The sequence below is a fragment of the Oncorhynchus mykiss genome, chromosome 2 (assembly GCF_057628025.1).
Source record: "Oncorhynchus mykiss isolate SJ-2025 chromosome 2, ASM5762802v1, whole genome shotgun sequence".
Taxonomy (NCBI): domain Eukaryota; kingdom Metazoa; phylum Chordata; class Actinopteri; order Salmoniformes; family Salmonidae; genus Oncorhynchus; species Oncorhynchus mykiss.
The window spans coordinates 22,051,982-22,072,336 of record NC_143023.1 but is presented as its reverse complement, the minus strand read 5'-3'; the positions used below and the strand labels follow the sequence as shown (position 1 = coordinate 22,072,336).

The 20,355-nt window shown below is 44.0% G+C and overlaps 1 protein-coding gene across 3 annotated transcripts in view; it reads left to right on the top strand.

Annotated features, from left to right (window-relative positions):
- The window catches only part of LOC110538037 (uncharacterized), a 40,808-nt gene that overhangs the window by 2,955 nt on the left and 17,498 nt on the right, over positions 1-20,355 (top strand). The window contains exon 1 of one of the 3 annotated variants that reach the window (XM_090192863.1): positions 19,318-19,442. The exons of the other annotated variants lie outside the window; for them this stretch is intronic. The gene's annotated coding sequence lies outside the window, so the exon portion shown is untranslated. Of the gene's footprint in view, positions 1-19,317; positions 19,443-20,355 lie in introns of those variants that run through there. 3 annotated transcript variants of the gene reach the window in all.

Here is a 20,355-nt window from a genome sequence, read left to right as displayed (position 1 = left end):
ACAGTAGGTGAAATTAAGAGGTGGTTAATATACCAAATTATTAGGGAGGCATATGGGCTACTAACAGCTTACTACACAACATACAACGTATTACTTTCTTAGCCACAGTATACATATCTCCCTGGCATATTACATCATTTATGCAGCAGCATACAATACATTTTTGGACTCAATTTGTTGCCCTGTGCTCACTTGAACAGGAAGATGGCACAGTGGTCCTTCGCGGGCAAATTCTGTCATCAAAGTCTGGTGTTGTCTGGATTTATGGTGTTCCCAGTTGACTTGAAGCACAAGGTTGAATCATGACGTTAGTGATCTTCAGGTTGGAGCTCTAGAGCATTACTTCCGGCACCGACAGAGATGGCCGCCTCGCTTCGCGTTCCTAGGAAACTATGCCGTATTTTGTTAATTTACGTGTAATTTCTTACATTGGTACCCCAGGTAATCTTCGGTTTTATTACATACAGTCGGGAGGCACTACTGGATATAAGAGCAACGTCAACTCACCATCATTACAACCAGGAATACGACTTTCCAGAAGCGGATCCTGTGTTTTGCCCACCACCCAGGACAATGGATCAGATCCCAACCGGCGAACCAAAACAACGGCGCCGTAAAAGGGGCGGACAAAGCGGTCTTCTGGTCAGGCTCCGGAGACGGGCACATCGCTCACCGCTCCCGAGCATACTACTCGCCAATGACCAGTCTCTTGACAATAAGGTTGATGAAATCCAAGCAAGGGTAGCATTCCAGAGAGACATAAGACTTAACGATCTTTGCTTCACGGAAACATGGCTCACTCGAGACACGCTATCGGAGTCGGTACAGCCAGCTGGATTCTTCACGCATCGCGCCAGCAGAAACAAGCATCTTTCTGGTATGAAGAGGGGCGGGGGGGTATGCCTTAAGATTAACGAGACGTGGTGTGATCATAACAACATACAGGAACTCAAGTGCTTCTGTTCACCTGACTTAGAATTCCTCACAATCAAATGTCGACTGCATTATCTACCCCCCCCCCCAAGCAGACACGTCGACCGCCCTGAACGAACTTCATTTGACTCTATGTAAACTGGAAACCACAAATCCTGAGGCTGCATTCATTGTAGCTAGGGATTTTAACAAGGTTAATCTGAAAACAAGACTCCCTAAATTCTACCAGCATATCGATTGTGCTTCCAGGGCTGGTAAAACCCTGGATCATTGTTATTCTAACTTCCACAACGCTTATAAGGCCCTCCCCCGCCCTCCTTTTGGAAAAGCTGACCACGACTCCATTTTGTTGCTCCCAGCCTATAGACAGAGACTTAAACAGGAAGCTCCCGTGCTCAGGTCTGTTCAACGCTGGTCCGACCAATCTGATTCCACGCTTCAAGATTGCTTCGATCACGTGGATTGGGATATGTTCCGCATTGCGTCAAACAACAACATTGACGAATACGCTGATTCGGTGAGCGAGTTAATTAGCAAGTGCATTGGCGATGTCGTATCCACAGCAACTATTAAAACATTCCCAAACCAGAAACCGTGGATTGATGGCAGCATTCGCGCAAAACTGAAAGCGCGAACCACTGCTTTTAACCAGGACAAGGTGACCGGAAGCATGACCGAATACAAACAGTGTAGCTATTCTCTCCGCAAGGCAATCAAACAAGCTAAGCGTCAGTATAGAGACAGAGTAGAGTCACAATTCAACGGCTCAGACACGAGAGGTATGTGGCAGGGTCTACAGTCAATCACGGATTACAAAAAGAAAACCAGCCCCGTTGCAACTTATTTGCTCGCTTTGAGGATAATACTGTGCCACTGACACGCCCGCTACCAAAACCTGCGGGCTCTCCTTCACTGCAGGCAACGTGAATAAAACATTTAAATGTGTTAACCCTCTCAAGGCTGCAGGCGCAGACGGCATCCCCAGCCACGTCCTCAGAGCATGCGCAGACTAGCTGGCTGGTGTGTTTACTGACATATTCAATCAATCCTTATCCCAGTCTGCTGTTCCCACATGCTTCAAGAGGGCCACCATTGTTCCTGTTCTCAAGAAAGCTAAGGCAACTGAGCTAAACGACTACCGCCCCGTAGCACTCACTTCCGTCATCATGAAGTGCTTTGAGAGACTAGTTAAGGACCATATCACCTTCACCCTACCTGACACCCTAGACCCACTCCAATAGGTCCACAGACGACTCAATCGCAACCACACGCACACTGCCCTAACCCATCTGGACAAGTGGAATACCTATGTGAGAATGCTGTTCATCGACTACAGCTCAGCATTTAACACCATAGTACCCTCCAAACTCGTCATCAAGCTCGAGGAGGTGAGGGCCCTCGGAGTGTGGTGACAGGAAAATAACCTCACACTCAACGTCAACAAAACAAAGGAGATGACCCCTATCCACATTGACGGGACAGTAGTGGAGAGGGTAGTAAGTTTTAAGTTCCTTTGCGTACACATCACTGACAAACTGAATTGGTCCACCCACGCAGACAGCGTGGTGAAGAAGGTGCAGCAGCGCCTCTTCAACCTCAGGAGGCTGATAAGATTCGGCTTGTCACCAAAAGCACTCACAAACTTTTACAGATGCACAATCGAGAGCATCCTGTCGGGCTGTATCACCGCCTGGTACGGCAACTGCTCCACCCACAACCGTAAGGCTCTCCAGAAGGTAGTGAGGTCTGCACAACGCATCACCGGGGCAAACTACCTGCCCTCCAGGACACCTACACCACCCGACGTCACAGGAAGGCCATAAAGATCATCAAGGACAACAACCACCCGAGCCACTGCCTGTTCACCCCGCTATCATCCAGTAGGTGAGGTCAGTACAGGTGCATCAAATCGGGGACCGAGAGACTGAAAAACAGCTTCTATCTCAAGGCCATCAGACTGTTACACAGGCATCACCAACATTGAGTGGCTGCTGCCAACATACTGACTCAACTCCAGACACTTTAACAATGGAAAAATTGATGTAAAAAATGTAGCCACTTTAAACAATGCCACTTAATATAATGTTTACACACCCTACATTACTCATCTCATATGTATTTACTGTACACTATACCATCTACTGAATCGTGCCATCTTTATGTAATGCATGTATCACTAGCCACTTTAAACAACGCCACTTAATATAATGTTCACATATCCTACATTACTCATCTCGTATGTATATCTGATATGTATCTACTGAATCTTGCCTATGCCGTTCTGTACCATCACTCATTCATATATCTTCATGTACATATTCTTTATCCCTTTATGCTTGTGTGTATAAGGTAGTTGTGAAATTGTTAGGTTAGATTACTCGTTGGTTATTACTGCATTGTCGGAACTCGAAGCACAAGCATTTCACTACACTCGCATTAACATCTGCTAACCATGTGTATGTGACAAATATGATTTGATTCTAGAAAGAGACCCGACTTGCATTCCGAGTTGGATGACCGTTCAAAACGTATTTCCCCAGTCGTAATTCGTTCTTTTTTTTTTAGTTCCCAGTTGTCTTGAACTCACTGAAATCTGAGATTTCCCAGTTCCGCATTTTCTGTTGTTTTGAATGCAGCAGACGTCATCCTGGATCGACAGCATGGCCAATGTTGAATGTTTATCCCTTTAAGCTTGGAAAAGAGACCCTTCTAACGGGACTTGGACCTTACACCCACTCCCCTGAATACCAGGCTTAGTGATTGCTTTGCAATGATTGCAGTTAGCCACTGATTCCTTCGAGACTGTTGAATTAGTGATTTCCAACTTGTTGTATAAGATTTATGTCCATTGGCTGATCATCACCGATACGGCCCTCTTTGCCATCGGTCCAAACAATTAGCCAAGCAAGGGAAGTTGGCAACGTAAGCCCCTCAGTTTTCCAATTTTCAATTCTGTTCACTCTGGGGCCTAAAACTAGAGGTCGACCGATTTGAATCGGAATGGCCGATTTTTAATTCGGGCCGATTTCAAGTTTTCATAACAATCAGAAATCGGTATTTTTGGACACCGATTTGGCCAGTTTTGTTTTTTCAACTTTATTTAACTAGGCATGTCAGTTAAGAACACATTCTTATTTTCAATGACGGCCTAGGAACGGTGGGTTAACTGCCTCGTTCAGGGGCAGAACGACAGATTTTTACCTTGTCAGCTCGGGGATTCAATCTTGCAACCTTAGTTAGTTAACTAGTCCAATGCTCTAACCACCGGATTACATTGCACTCCACGAGGAGCCTGCCTGTTACGCAAATGCAGTAAGCCAAGGTAAGTTGCTAGCTCGCATTAAACTTATCTTATAAAAAACAATCAATCAATTAATCATAATTAATCACATAATCACTAGTTGATTATATTATTACTAGTTTATCTAGTGTATCCTGTGTTGCATATAATCAATGCGGTGCGTATCGTTGCTCCAATGTGTACCTAACCATAAACATCATTGCCTTTCTTAAAACCAATACACAGAAGTATATATTTTTAAACCTGCACATTTGGGCTAAAATAAATCCAGGTTAGCAGGCAATATTAACCAGGTGAAATTGTGTCACTTCTCTTGCGGTCATTGCACGCAGAGTCAGTGTATATGCAACAGCTTGGGCCACCTAGTTTGCCAGAATTTTACGTAATTATGACATAACATTGAAGGTTGTGCAATGTAACAGGAATATTTAGACTTATGGATGCCACCCATTAGATAAAATACGTAACGGTTCTGTATTTCACTGAAAGAATAAAAGCCTTGTTTTCGTGATGATAGTTTCCGGATTCGGTCATATTAATGACCTACGGCTCCTATTTCTGTGTGTTATAATGTATGATTTGATAGAGCAGTCTGACTGAGCGATGGTAGGCAGCAGCAGGCTCGTAAGCATTCATTCAAACAGCATTTTTGTGCGTTTGCCAGCAGCTGTTTAGGCTTGAAGTCATATCAACTTCCGAGATTAGGCTGGTGTAACCGATGTGAAATGGCTAGCTAGTTAGCGGGGTACGCGCTAATAGCGTTTCAAACCTAACTCGCTCTGAGACTTGGAGTAGTTATTCCCCTTGCTCTGCATGGGTAACGCTGCTTCGAGGGTGGCTGTTGTCGATGTGTTCCTGGTTCGAGTCCAGGTAGGGGCGAGGAGAGGGACGGAAGCTATGCTGTTACACTGGCAATACTTGATTTTATTGATGTATTAAGTTAAAATAAGTGTTCATTCAGTATTGTTGTAATTGTCATTGTTACAAATACATAAAAAAAAACGGCCGATTTAATCGGTATCGGCTTTTTTTTAGTCCTCCAATAATCGGTATCGGCGTTGAAAAATCATAATCGGTCGACCTCTACCTAAAACGCCCCATAATTCAATTTGCAATGGTTGTACATCCACAAGAAATGTCAGCCAAAGCGCATTCGTTTTTACATACACTTGTAAGTAGATTAGAAGTTGTGCTACTGATGCACATGACGATACAAACACATCGTAAAAGTAAGGATGTTTTTGTTTGGTTAGCTTTCCCCGACATCACACTTATATATTTGTAATTTTTCATTTACCTGATATTGTCAGATGGCTAGCATTTAGATGTCAGAGGATGAGTTGTCTTCTAGCAAAGATTTGAAATACAGTCATAATTGACTGTTGTGCATATAAAGCACACACAACAGCTACCGGTTGTACCATCATGACTGAAACAACCGTGGGACAAAATGGTGACACATTTCTGGGCATGGGTGGTCCATTGAAAATTAATTAATTCTTCCCTTGCCCTGCAAGTGTCAACTCATCATACGTCATGATATGTCATCAGAAGTGTTAACTTAATTTGAGGGCTGCGGGGAGAGGGTGTGTCTTTTACGTGTTTGAAATGCAGCCAATGCATGCCTCAATGTAGGGTTCAGTTGCAGTTCCGTCTGGCAGACGCCCCTACGAGTGCATGAGAGCAAGCGCACAAATTTGAGAGCAAATAGTTTGTTGCAGAAAGTAACATTTTAACAGGCTAGAGTATAGGTCTGGGGAAATACATCAGTTATCATCTCTTTTTTTGTTTGTTTTTTACTCTGCCTGCAAATCCTTATCTCTGCTACAGATTTAGTTGCTATGTTTTCTCATGGAGGCTTCACCGTTCAGAGGAACATTTTTGCATTTTGTGCACGGCATGAGCTGTATTTACTAATGTCTTGTCTGGGACGATGTGGACCAACCAGAGTTCCGATGCAACAATTGTTTGCTTGCGGAGGACTAGGGAGAAGAAGTGGGTACTCTTAGCAAACAGATTAAGAACTTGCACAATATACTGTGGAAAGCACCCCCGCATGCCTTCTCCTTCTCTACATCTCAGGCTGGATGTCGTTCTGATGTGTTGTGAATATAAACTCATTGACTGAATGGCTAATGCCTTCAAGGGGCCCCTCCCCAAAGAAGTCTCCCACTCTCTTGGAAAATGCAGCAGTACTGTCACTTCTGGTTGCTTTAGCGGATGATACTGTCAGCATTCCTTCTGCGTAGGCCAATTGGAGGGAAGCAGGCTGTGGGGCTTCTTGGGCGTTGGGAAGACCGACCCAAATCCAGTTGTCGAACATCTTTGCCCTCCTGGCTTCGGAGGTTCCAGTGCAATCGTCCCCTATCTGGATTCCTTCCCAGGGAGATTCTGCCTCGGGCTCAGATCACCGGACCTCAATGGTGTCTGATGTACTGACTCCTCGGTCAGCCACAATGGATTTTATAATCGGCAGCTCTATGGTGAGAAACATCTCGGTTCCCGGGGGGGAAATCCTGGGGCTCGGGTACAGGACATTTTACATGGGTGCTTTGTGCCGTTTTACACCAGAACAAGGGGTCTGTCACTGTCGTAGTTTGTGGGATTTAATGACATTAGGATGGCTAGCTCGGAATGTCTGAAACCAGATTTTTCTAACTAATAGGAACTCTGAAAGACACGTACAAGCGTCCAATTATTTCAGGCCCAGTGCCATCACTAAATCAGGGCATGGAAAGATTCAGTAGGTTGCTGGTACCACATGACTGGCTTACGACTGGAGTTACTTTTCTGCATTACTTTAACACCTTTCGGAAACAGAATATGCTCTACAGAGAGGATGGGGTCTATCCAAATGATCTTGGTGCCTGGACCCTGTCCTCACATTTCAAGGATACGCAAAAACCTTGACTAATCACTCCAAGTCACACTCAGGTAATCCCTACCATAACAATACTGATTTATCATACTGCAGTCCCTCAACAGGGAACTATTTTGACTATTGACTATTTTTAACCCAAGTCCTCGCTCGAGTCATAGATAGAATCCTTCAGTTCAAGACAATCTTGTACCTATACCAATTCAAACCAATCCTATGGTATTTTAAAATAAGGGGTAGCCAACTGATCATAGCATGCTTGTATTAGAGACTCCATCTGACCTTTAAATCCTGCAGCTGTGGTTTTGAATTAGTTCATGTAAATACCAGAAGTTAGATTTAAAATATAGATTTAAAAAATAATAATAATCTGGCTACTCAATCTAATGTGGACATTCTGGTCATTTCTGAAACTTGGTTGAATCATTTTGTGCTAGTCTTTGTCTAGTTTTAACGTTTACAGATCGAACAGAATTGGTGGGGGTTAGGGTTGCACATTTTGGGGAATATTCAGAGGTGGAAACTTTCCCGTGGGAATTAACAGGAATATATTATTAATACCATTTAAATGTAGATGTTTTTTGCGTTTTGATTGTTTCCATATGCTATGGTAAATATGAAAAAAACTGTTTACCTTAAGTAGACATCATTGCAAATTGTTAAATCCTTCCAATAGAATTGAACTTTATTAAATGAGGTTAAACAACTCCTTTGTAACGATAAATGTTTTAAAAGGAAATGTATGGAAACAGGTGAATTAACACTCCTCAGTTAGCAGGCTCGAACTAGCAGAAATTGTTAACAAGTTTAAAAATTATTTAAACACACTTTGCTGTAGGCTACTATTTACTAGTTTACAAAAAATCATGTTTGTCATATAAAATATATTCACCTCACCCAGTATTGTAATCAAAACCAGAAAGCATGTAGTCATTGGATCAGACAGTGTAGTAGTGTGGGCTCAATAGCGTCTCATTAGTGTGCAAGATCTTGAGAATCAGCTGTGCTACAGTCCCATGGTTCGAATCCAGGCTATCTCACATCCGGCCGTGATTGGGAATCCCATAGGGGGGAGCACTATTGGCCCAGCGTCGTCCGGGCCATCATAGTAAATAAGAATTTGTTCTTAACTGACCTGCCTAGTTAAATAAAGGTCACACACCCACACGGACCAAAAAGTTATTTTGTTGGCATTTACGTATGTCCCCATTACCAGTAAAACATAATCAATTTCTTTCACTTACTTGCTCTGCTGTTTGGTTGTTCAGTCGTTTCATTCTCAGCCAGGATTTCTATAGAATGCCGTTTAGGTCTTTGCGTGTCAAAAAAACATTCACGTCAAATAACACTTTGACCAATCAGGACCTGAATATGACTTCACATCAAATACATTTTATAACGTAGTTATTACACATTGATTACACTCACTCGTATTTCATATGTCACAACGATTTGTCGATACCCATGCTATGATGCTGGTAAAGTTGTCTCGCGCACCTACAGTGCTGGTCATAAAATAAAAAAGCTAGCTTGCTCATGAATGCAAACAATGTAGTTCTTCCCCAAAAACATAGCCACTGAAACAGATTGTTGTTTTGCTATTGTTAGCTAGCTAAAAATATAGCTAGCTAGGTGTCATCTAAAATAACCCTAATTTACAAGACAGTTCTTATTTGATTAATGGTTGTCGGACCCATCTGTGAAGCTAGCCACAATAGTGGACTTTGTGGTTAGCCTTAAAAATAAAAGTATGGCATAATTCAACTTTTTGTATTAATTTGCATCACTGTCAATGACACTTATTTTGAAGGCAAACTGCAAATGCCATTTATTGTGGCTAGTTTCACAATATATAACCTGTCCGGTCGAGCCTCACTAGTCAGATGAAACTAGCTGGCTGCTTATAATGTTAATTTTGGGCAACCGGGTTAAGTAGCTGGCAAGCTTCATGAACTGAAGTTCAATTTCAATAGGCGAACAAGTGGCAACCTAGCTAATACTTACTTACAAGGATTCCTAAATCATTGCTAATAATAATGAATGACTGTTTTTAGGCTGGTTGTATTGGTGCTAGCTAGGTGCCAAGCTAAAGCTAGCTACCCTAGAAGTTGCGGTCAAACAAATTTAAGCTTTATTACCAACGCGGTATTGTAAACACATCGTTCGTGGCCGGTGTTTGATTGTTTGCAGACTTTTTTTGTGTACAGCTTTGACGGTGCTACTGTATCTCTTTTGACACGCAAAGACCCAAACAGCGTTCCATAGTATGTATCTCGTGAAGCTATTGATGTGTAACTCCGGTAGGGCAACATCTGATAGCGCACTTGGTAGTGTGTACCGGTGCTCGACCAGTCAGCGAAAGCCAACATCACCCACGACAGAGAACGGTTGATTGTCAAGGGCAATGAAATCCATTATTTTGGCATTAATGGATTTCGCCGTTGTGTTGTCTCGCTGAAATTTTCTTACACTTTCAAATGACTGCTCGATCCAAGATTTTGTGGGAGGAATGCTGTGTTGCACGTGTAGAGCAACATTTTAATTGGCGTCATTACGTCCTCTCCCTACGTTATATAGGTATGCACGGTAGCTTTGACATCGGTTTTTAACATCGCTGTTAAACTAGACATCAGGCCGATACCGACGTTGACATTTTTAGCTAATATCGGCCGATTCTGATATGTTTACTGATATATCGTGCATCCCTACATGTGATGGGTGAGTGCACTGCACATGTGATGGAAGAATGCACTGTGCATGCAGAGGGTTGCAATTGGGGATAGTTTGACCAAAATATTCCACAAGACCTAGAAGATTCACTGTTATAAGTTACATAAAATAAAAACATTTAAGCAGAATTCCCACACTTAACTTCCCATGGAAAATTTACCGGAGAGGTTTCGACCCTTTGCAACAAGTGGGGGTGTTTACGATGTACAATTTTAATTGTTTCTATCTCTTGTTACCTCTGTCCCTAAGCCGTTTGATTCTCGTTCTTAATGTGGGCCATTGGTCATTATAACCAGAGGACACTAGTAGGAGTGTATCGTCCTCCCTCATGCTCTTAATGTATCTCAAATCACATTTTATTTGTCACATGCACTGAATACAAGGTGTAGACCTTACTGTGAAATGCTTACTTACAAGACCTTAACGAACAATGCAGATCAAGAAAAAGTTAAAATATTGACTGAATATATTTTTTTAATCAAAAAGTAACTCAAGAAAATTGAATAACAATGACAAGGCTATATACAGGGGGTACCGGTACTGAGTCAATGTGCGGCAGTACGAGGTAATTTGTAAAGTGTCTATGCATAGATAATAAACAGGGAGTAGCCACAGTGTAAAAACGATGGGGGGTTCAATGTAAATAGTCTGGGTGGCCATTTTGATTAATTGTTCAGCAGTCTTTTGGCTTGGGGGTAGAAGCTGTTAAAGGAGCCTTTTGGTCCTAGACTTGATGCTCTGGTACCGCTTGCCGTGCGGTAGCAGAGAGAACTGTCTATGACTTGGTTGACTGGAGTCTTTGACCTTCTTTTTGGTTCCTTCCTCTGACACTGCCTAGTATATGGGTCCTGGATGTCAGGAAGCTTGGCCCCAGTGAAGTACTAGGCTGTACGCACTACCCTCTGTAGCGCCTTACGGTCAGATGCCGAGCAGCTGCCATACCAGGCGGTGATGCTCTCGATGGTGCAGTTGTAGAACTTTTTGAGGATCTGGGGACCCATGCCAATTATTTTGAGTCTCCTGAGGGGGAAAAGGTTTTGTTGTGCCCTCTTCACGATTGTCTTGATATTTTGGGTGGATTTTCCTCAGGTTTTCACATGCAATATCATTTCTGTTACAGTTTTAAAAACTTCAGAGTATTTTCTACCCATGCTACCTATTATATGCTTCTGGACCTGAGTAACAGGCAGTTTACTTTGGGCACGTCATTTATCCGAACTTCCGAACACTGCCCCCCTAGCCCTAAGAGGTTTAAATGGACCAAAAGCGTTCCAACACCCTTTACTGAGCCATCTTACGTTGTTGTGCAGCAGTAGGTCTTTTGCCTCTTCTTTCAGGAATTCTCTCAGCAGGCGATGTTGATGAGATGAGGATGCCCTGAGGAAGTTTGAGTTTCATTGTATTCATCACTTCAGCATACTCTTCTGACAGATTGGCGCACAGGACAAACTGATGAATGATGCAGTAGTAAGCTGTGAGATCAGGGTTGTCCTCATTCAGCAGTGCCACAGCTCCTCTCTCTTCCTATCATGGCAGGGGTCTGAGGTGATAAAGACCACTTGTTTTAGATCTATCCTCTTTCTCAGCATCTCCTTTATGGCCATGTATATGTCCTTTCCGCTTGTATGTGTCTCGAGTGGTGTCTTCAGAATTCCTTCTTCTCTGTGTGGTGAACTCTAACATTCACCAGAAGCTGGGCATTATCACTCACATCAGTAGATTCATCAACAGCTAATGCTATGCATGGATCACTCTGAATAGCTTCATTATGCTGCAATAATACATTCTCTGTTAGTATTTTACTCTTTCTTGCTGTTGTTGTACGTGACATTGGGATTTGCTTGATCTTTTCACCGTCAAGTAAAGTTTCAGCAACAGCATTCATGCACTCCATCACTCCCCTGACCAGTAAATGGCTTTTGGTGTTGACCCAAAATCGAAGCTATTTTTTGTGAACATTTGCACGTTGTTGGGCAGTGAATGCATGGGAGAGGACTCTCGTGGACCGATCATACTGGGCTTCGAGTTTGTTTATTTTGCTTGCCCTCACTGCGATCACTGCCTCATTGCCTGCATCCGTAATGGGTCAGCGGTCAAACGACCTCCACTCATCACTGTAAAACGCTCCCTGAAACACTTCAGCGAGCAGGCCTTTCTAATCGACCTGGCCGGGGTATCCTGGAAGGATATTGATCTCATCCCGTCAGTAGAGGATGCCTGGATATTTTTTTAAATGCCTTCCTAACCATCTTAAATAAACATGCCCCATTCAAGAAATTTAGAACCAGGAACATATATAGCCCTTGGTTCTCCCCAGACCTGACTGCCCTTAACCAACACAAAAACATCCTATGGCGTTCTGCATTAGCATCGAACAGCCCCCGTGATATGCAGCTGTTCAGGGAAGCTAGAAACCATTATACACAGGCAGTTAGAAAAGCCAAGGCTAGCTTTTTCAAGCAGAAATTTGCTTCCTGCAACACTAACTCAAAAAAGTTCTGCGACACTGTAAAGTCCATGGAGAATAAGAACACCTCCTCCCAGCTGCCCACTGCACTGAAGATAGGAAACACTGTCACCATAAATCCACCATAATTGAGAATTTCAATAAGCATTTTTCTACGGCTGGCCATGCTTTCCACCTGGCTACTCCTACCCCGGTCAACAGCACTGCACCCCCCACAACAACTCGCCCAAGCCTTCCCCATTTCTCCTTCTCCCAAATCTGCTCAGCTGATGTTCTGAATGAGCTGCAAAATTTGGACCCCTACAAATCAGCCGGGCTAGACAATCTGGACCCTTTCTTTCTAAAATGATCTGCCAAAATTGTTGCCGCCCCTATTACTAGCCTGTTCAACCTCTCTTTCGTGTTGTCTGAGATTCCCAAAGATTGGAAAGCAGCTGCGGTCATCCCCCTCTTCAAAGGGGGTGACACTCTTGACCCAAACTGCTACAGACCTATATCTATCCTCAAATCAAATTTTATTTGTCACATACACATGGTTAGCAGATGTTAATGCGAGTGTAGCGAAATGCTTGTGCTTCTAGTTCCGACAATGCAGTAATAACCAACAAGTAATCTAACTAACAATTCCAAAACTACTGTCTTGTACACAGTGTGAGGGGATAAAGAATATGTACATAAGGATATATGAATGAGTGATGGTACAGAGCAGCATAGGCAAGATACAGTAGATGGTATCGAGTACAGTATATGCATATGAGATGAGTATGTAAACAAAGTGGCATAGTTAAAGTGGCTAGTGATACATGTATTACATAAGGATACAGTCGATGATATAGAGTACAGTATATACGTATGCATATGAGATGAATAATGTAGGGTAAGTAACATTATATAAGGTAGCATTGTTTTAAAGTGGCTAGTGATATATTTACATCATTTCCCATTATTAAAGTGGCTGGAGTTGAGTCAGTGTCAGTGTGTTGGCAGCAGCCACTCAATGTTAGTGGTGGCTGTTTAACAGTCTGATGGCCTTGCGATAGAAGCTGTTTTTCAGTCTCTCGGTCCCAGCTTTGATGCACCTGTACTGACCTCGCCTTCTGGATGATAGCGGGGTGAACAGGCAGTGGCTCGGGTGGTTGATGTCCTTGATGATCTTTATGGCCTTCCTGTGACATCGGGTGGTGTAGGTGTCCTGGAGGGCAGGTAGTTTGCCCCCGGTGATGCGTTGTGCAGACCTCACTACCCTCTGGAGAGCCTTACGGTTGAGGGCGGAGCAGTTGCCGTACCAGGCGGTGATACAGCCCGCCAGGATGCTCTCGATTGTGCATCTGTAGAAATTTGTGAGTGCTTTTGGTGACAAGCTGAATTTCTTCAGCCTCCTGAGGTTGAAGAGGCGCTGCTGCGCCTTCTTCACAATGCTGTCTGTGTGAGTGGACCAATTCAGTTTGTCTGTGATGTGTATGCCGAGGAACTTAAAACTTGCTACCCTCTCCACTACTGTTCCGTCGATGTGGATAGGGGGGTGTTCCCTCTGCTGTTTCCTGAAGTCCACAATCATCTCCTTAGTTTTGTTGACGTTGAGTGTGAGGTTATTTTCCTGACACCACACTCCGAGGGCCCTCACCTCCTCCCTGTAGGCCATCTCGTCGTTGTTGGTAATCAAGCCTACCACTGTTGTGTCGTCCGCAAACTTGATGATTGAGTTGGAGGCGTGCGTGGCCACGCAGTCGTGGGTGAACAGGGAGTACAGGAGAGGGCTCAGAACGCACCCTTGTGGGGCCCCAGTGTTGAGGATCAGCGGGGAGGAGATGTTGTTGCCTACCCTCACCACCTGGGGGCGGCCCGTCAGGAAGTCCAGTACCCAGTTGCACAGGGCGGGGTCGAGACCCGGGGTCGAGACCCGGGGTCTCGAGCTTGATGACGAGCTTGGAGGGTACTATGGTGTTGAATGCCGAGCTGTAGTCAATGAACAGCATTCTCACATAGGTATTCCTCTTTTCCAGATGGGTTAGGGCAGTGTGCAGTGTGGTTGAGATTGCATCGTCTGTGGACCTATTTGGGCGGTAAGCAAATTGGAGTGGGTCTAGGGTGTCAGGTAGGGTGGAGGTGATATGGTCCTTGACTAGTCTCTCAAAGCACTTCATGATGACGGAAGTGAGTGCTACGGAGCGGTAGTCGTTTAGCTCAGTTACCTTAGCTTTCTTGGGAACAGGAACAATGGTGGCCCTCTTGAAGCATGTGGGAACAGCAGACTGGTATAGGGATTGATTGAATATGTCCGTAAACACACCGGCCAGCTGGTCTGCGCATGCTCTGAGGGCGCGGCTGGGGATGCCGTCTGGGCCTGCAGCCTTGCGAGGGTTAACACGTTTAAATGTCTTACTCACCTCGGCTGCAGTGAAGGAGAGACCGCAAGTTTTCGTTGCAGGCCGTGTCAGTGGCACTGTATTGTCCTCAAAGCGAGCAAAAAAGTTTAGTCTGCCTGGGAGCAGGACATCCTGGTCCGTGACTGGGCTGGATTTCTTCCTGTAGTCCGTGATTGACTGTAGACCCTGCCACATGCCTCTTGTGTCTGAGCCGTTGAATTGAGATTCTACTTTGTCTCTGTACTGACGCTTAGCTTGTTTGATAGCCTTGCGGAGGGAATAGCTGCACTGTTTGTATTCGGTCATGTTACCAGACACCTTGCCCTGATTAAAAGCAGTGGTTTGCGCTTTCAGTTTCACGCGAATGCTGCCATCAATCCACGGTTTCTGGTTAGGGAATGTTTTAATCGTTGCTATGGGAACGACATCTTCAACGCACGTTCTGATGAACTCGCACACCGAATCAGTGTATTCGTCAATGTTGTTGTCTGACGCAATACGAAACATGTCCCAGTCCACGTGATGGAAGCAGTCTTGGAGTGTGGAGTCAGCTTGGTCGGACCAGCGTTGGACAGACCTCAGCGTGGGAGCCTCTTGTTTTAGTTTCTGTCTGTAGGCAGGGATCAACAAAATGGAGTCGTGTTCAGCTTTTCCGAAAGGGGGGCGGGGCAGGGCCTTATATGCGTCGCGGAAGTTAGAGTAACAATGATCCAAGGTCTTTCCACCCCTGGTTGCGCAATCGATATGCTGATAAAATTTAGGGAGTCTTGTTTTCAGATTAGCCTTGTTAAAATCCCCAGCTACAATGAATGCAGCCTCCGGATGAATGGTTTCCAGTTTGCAAAGAGTCAAATAAAGTTCATTCAGAGCCAACGATGTGTCTGCTTGGGGGGGGGGGGGATATATACGGCTGTGATTATAATCGAAGAGAATTCTCTTGGTAGATAATGCGGTCTACATTTGATTGTGAGAAATTCTAAATCAGGTGAACAGAAGGATTTGAGTTCCTGTATGTTTCTTTCATCACACCATGTCACGTTAGTCATAAAGCATACGCCCCCGCCCCTCTTCTTACCAGAAAGATGTTTGTTTCTGTCTGCGCGATGCGTGGAGAAACCTGTTGGCTGCACCGCCTCGGATAGCGTCTCTCCAGTAAGCCACGTTTCCGTGAAGCAAAGAACGTTAGTCTCTGATGTCCCTCTGGAATGCTACCCTTGCTCGGATTTCATCAACCTTGTTGTCAAGAGACTGGACATTGGCAAGAAGAATGCTAGGGAATGGTGCACGGTGTGTCCGTCTCCGGAGTCTGACCAGAAGACCGCCTCGTTTCCCTCTTTTTCGGTGTCGTTTTTTTGGGTCGCTGCATGGGATCCACTCCGTTGTCCTGTTTGTAAGGCAGAACACAGGATCCGCGTCGCGAAAAACATATTCTTGGTCGTACTGATGGTGAGTTGACGCATCCGCTTTGTTACTAAAGCACCTTGTACAACCCACCACTGCGACCTGTATGCTCTAGTCGGCTGGCCCTCGCTACATATTTGTCTACAAGTCCATGCTAGGTAAAGCTCGTAGCACCCGTAGCACGCGCTCCAGCAGGTGTATCTCACTGATCATCCCTAAAGCCAACACCTCATTTGGCCGCCTTTCCTTCCAGTTCTCTGCTGCCTGTGACTGGAACGAATTGCAAAAATCGTTGAAGTTGGAGACCTTTATCTCCCTCACAAACTTTAAACATCTGCTATCTGAGCAGCTAACCGATCGCTGCTGCTGTACATAGTCCATCGGTAGATAGCCCACCCAATTTACCTACCTCATCCCCATACTGTTTTTATTTATTGACTTTTCTGCTCTTTTGCACACCAGTATCTCTACCTGCACATGTTCATCTGATAATTTATCACTCCAGTGTTAATCTGCTAAATTTTAATTATTCACTCCTATGGCCTATTTATTGCCTACCTCATGCCTTTTGCACACAATGTATATAGATAATTTTTTTATACTATGTTATTGACTTGTTTGTTTACTCCATGTGTAACTCTTGTTGTCTGCTCACACTGCTATGCTTTATCTTGGCCAGGTCGCAGTTGCAAATGAGAACTTGTTCTCAACTAGCCTACCTGGTTAAATAAATGTGAAAAAAAATAAAAAGTGATAAAACATCTGAAGATCTGCAGTAAAACACACTCTTTACTGTATGTGGGTGACTGTAGTTAAATTAGGACAGTTGTGAAACATAACTAACGGCTCTACTTAACCCTCCTCCAGTGGTAATCAACCATAGCCTTAGTGTGGGTTTTGTCTTTGAGTTGTGTAAATAAATTCTCTACGTTTAATTCTCACCTGATGGGAGTTTAGTTACAAATGTAAAATGTCATTGTGCCTCAGGGCAGTGTCCCAAACCCAACATCGAGTAGGCCTACTTTCAAACATTTCACTTAGGCTATTTTATCTACCTAACACTTTGATCAATTCCAGTAGCTTAACTAATCATCAAGCCCTTGATTTGTTGAATCTGGTCAGCTAGTACTGGAATAGACCAGATAAGGGGAATAGCTGGGAGAGGTTTAGGAAACACTACCTCTGTCATATTACGGAGTCTACCCAAGAAGAAGACTATGACCCTGTCCAGAAACAACCCTCTACCTACCCCCTAGGTCTGAGAGCAGCCTAGCTTATCAAAGGGAAACACAAATTGCACCCATCCGTAACCTTCAGAAGTGCCTAAGCTCTAGGGGGTATAGGGTTGTGCCCCCATTGAATTGGTGGAGGCATGGGCTAGTATACCAATAATTTCCTTTTCAAATTAGTGAAGGGAAGTGAAGAACTGCACGCACACATTGGGAGAAAGGAGAGAGAAATGGTGCATTTGGAAAGTATTCAGAACCTTTACTCAGTAATTTGTGGAAGCACCTTTGGCAGTGATTACAGCCTCTAGCCTTCTTGGGTATGACGCTACAGGCTTGGCACACCTGTATTTGTGGAGTTTCTCCCATTTTTCTCTGCAGATCCTCTCAAGCTCTGGCAGGTTAGATGGGGAGCATTGCTGCACAGCAATTTTCAGGTCTTTCCAGAGATGTTTGATTAGGTTCAAGTCCGGGCTCTGGCTGGACAACTCAAGGACATTCAGAGACTTGTCCCGAAGCCACTCTTGTGTTGTCTTGGCTGTGTGCTTAGGGTCATTGTCCTGTTCTAAAAACCTGTTTTTGTCCTGTTAGAATGGGGTGAAGGTTCACCTTCCGAGGTCCGAACCCATCTGGAGCAGGTTTTCATCAAGGATCTCTATGTACTTTGCTCTGTTCATGTTATCCTTAATCCTGACTAATCTCCCAGTCCCTGCTTTTGAAAAACATCATCACATTCAGGCCAAAGAGTTCAATCTTGGTTTCATCAGACCAGATAATCTTGTTTCTCATGGTCTGAGTCATTCAGGTGCCTTTTGGCAAACTAAGTGGGCTGTCATGTGCCTTTTACTGAGGAGTGGCTTCCCTCTGACCACTCTACCATAAAGGCCTGATTGGTGGAGTGCTGCAGAGATGGTTGTCCTTCAGGAAGGTACTCCCATCTCCGCAGAGGAACTCTGAAGCTCTGGCAGAGTGATCATCGGGTTCTTGGTCACCTCCCTGACCAAGGCCCTTCTCCCCTGATTGCTCAGTTTGGCCGGGCAACCAGCTCTCGGAAGACTCTTGGTGGTTCCAAACTTGTTCCATTTTTAAGAATTATGGAGGCCACTGTATTATTCAAATCAAATGTTATTTGTCACATGCGCCGAATACAACCGCTGAAGACCTTACAGTGAAATGGTTACTTGCAAGCCCTTAACACTTATTTCTATTAAAACGGCATGGTTAGTTAAGTAAAAAATGGATCAATAAAATTATCAAATAATTAGAGCAGCAGTAAAATAACAATAGCGAGGCTATATACAGGGGGTACCAGTGCGGGGGGCACTGGTTTGTCAAGGTAATTGAGTTAATATGTACATGTAGGTTGAGTTAAAGTGATTATGCATATTTAATAAACAAGAGTAGCAGTAGCTTAACTTCTTACTTCTACCCCCTCCTTTTTCGAACATTCTGTTAAAAAGCGCAACTTTTCAGCGTCCTGCTACTCATGCCAGGAATATAGTATATGCATATGATTAGTATGTGTGGATAGAAAACACTCTGAAGTTTCTAAAACTGGTTAAATCACGGCTGTGACTATAACAGATCGTGTGTTTCATTGAAAAACGCAAGAAAAACTGCTCTCTGAAAGCTAAAAATAATTTCCATAAGTCACTTTCATGGGTTGTTAAAAGGGCACAAAATTGAATATCGACCTGCATGCAATTCATACAGATTCCACACGATGTCGCCATTGTCGTCATTTTCAATGGAGTTTTTTGTTGGAAAATCCAACTAACTGGATTCCGTTTCTTCCGGTCTCCACCAGGATGTTTTCAATGTGCACATTGGCAGCCATTGATTTGCAGTCGAGGAGCTATTGAATATACATCGCCCTGTAATCATTTTGATAGATTATAAACGTTTACTAATACCTAAAGTTGGATTACAAAAGTATTTCGAAGTGTTTTGTGAAAGTTTATCGTCGACTTTTTTAATTTTAAAAAATGACGCAGCGTTTAAAAACGATGTTTTTTTCTGAATGACACAGCTTCCATAGAAAGCTATTTTGGGTATATATGGACCGATTTTAAACGAAAAAAAGACCCAATAGTGATGTTTATTGGGCATATAGGAGTGCCAAGAAAGAAGCTTGTCAAAGGTAATGAATGTTTAAATTTTATTTCTGCGTTTTGTGTAGCGCCGGCTAAGCTATATCTTTGTTTACATCGCATTCAGGCATTTTGGGGTGTTGCATGCTATCAGATAATAGCTTCTCATGCTTTCGCCGAAAAGCATTTTAAAAATCTGACTTGTTGGCTAGGTTCACAACGAGTGTAGCTTTAATTCAATACCCTGCTTGTGAATTTTGATGCACGTTTGAGTTTTAACGAGTACATTTAGCATTTAGCGTAGCGCATTTGCATTTCCAGGTGTCTACTTGAGACATCTGCGTCTCAAGTAGAAGAAAGAAGTTTTAAGAGAGTGCAGGGGGGGCAATGCAAATAGTCTGGGTAGCCATTTGATTAGCTGTTCATGAGTCTTATGGCTTGGTGTAGAAGTTGTTAAGAAGCCCTTTGGACCTAGACTTGGTGCTCTGGTACCGCCTGCCGTGCGGTAGCAGAGAGAACAGTCTATGACTAGGGTGGCTGATGTCTTTGACAATGTTTAGGGCCTTCCTCTCACACCACCTGGTATAGAGGTCCTGGATGGCAGGAAGCTTGGCCCCAGTGATGTCCTGGGCCGTCTGCACTACCCTCTGTAGTGCCTTGCGGTCAGAGGCCAAGCAGTTGCCATACCAGGCAGTGATGCAACCAGTCAGGATTATCTCAATGGTGCAGCTGTAGAACCTTTTGAGGATCTGAGGACCCATGCCAAGTCTTTTCAGTCTCCTGAGAAGGAAGAGGTTTTGTCATGCCCTCTTCACGACTGTCTTGGTGTGATTGGACCATGATAGTTTGTTGATGTGGACACCAAGGAACTTGAAACTCTCAACCTGCTCCACTACAGCCCTGTTAATGAGCATGGGGGCGTGCTCGGTTTTCCTTTTCCTGTAGTCCACATGCATCTCTTTT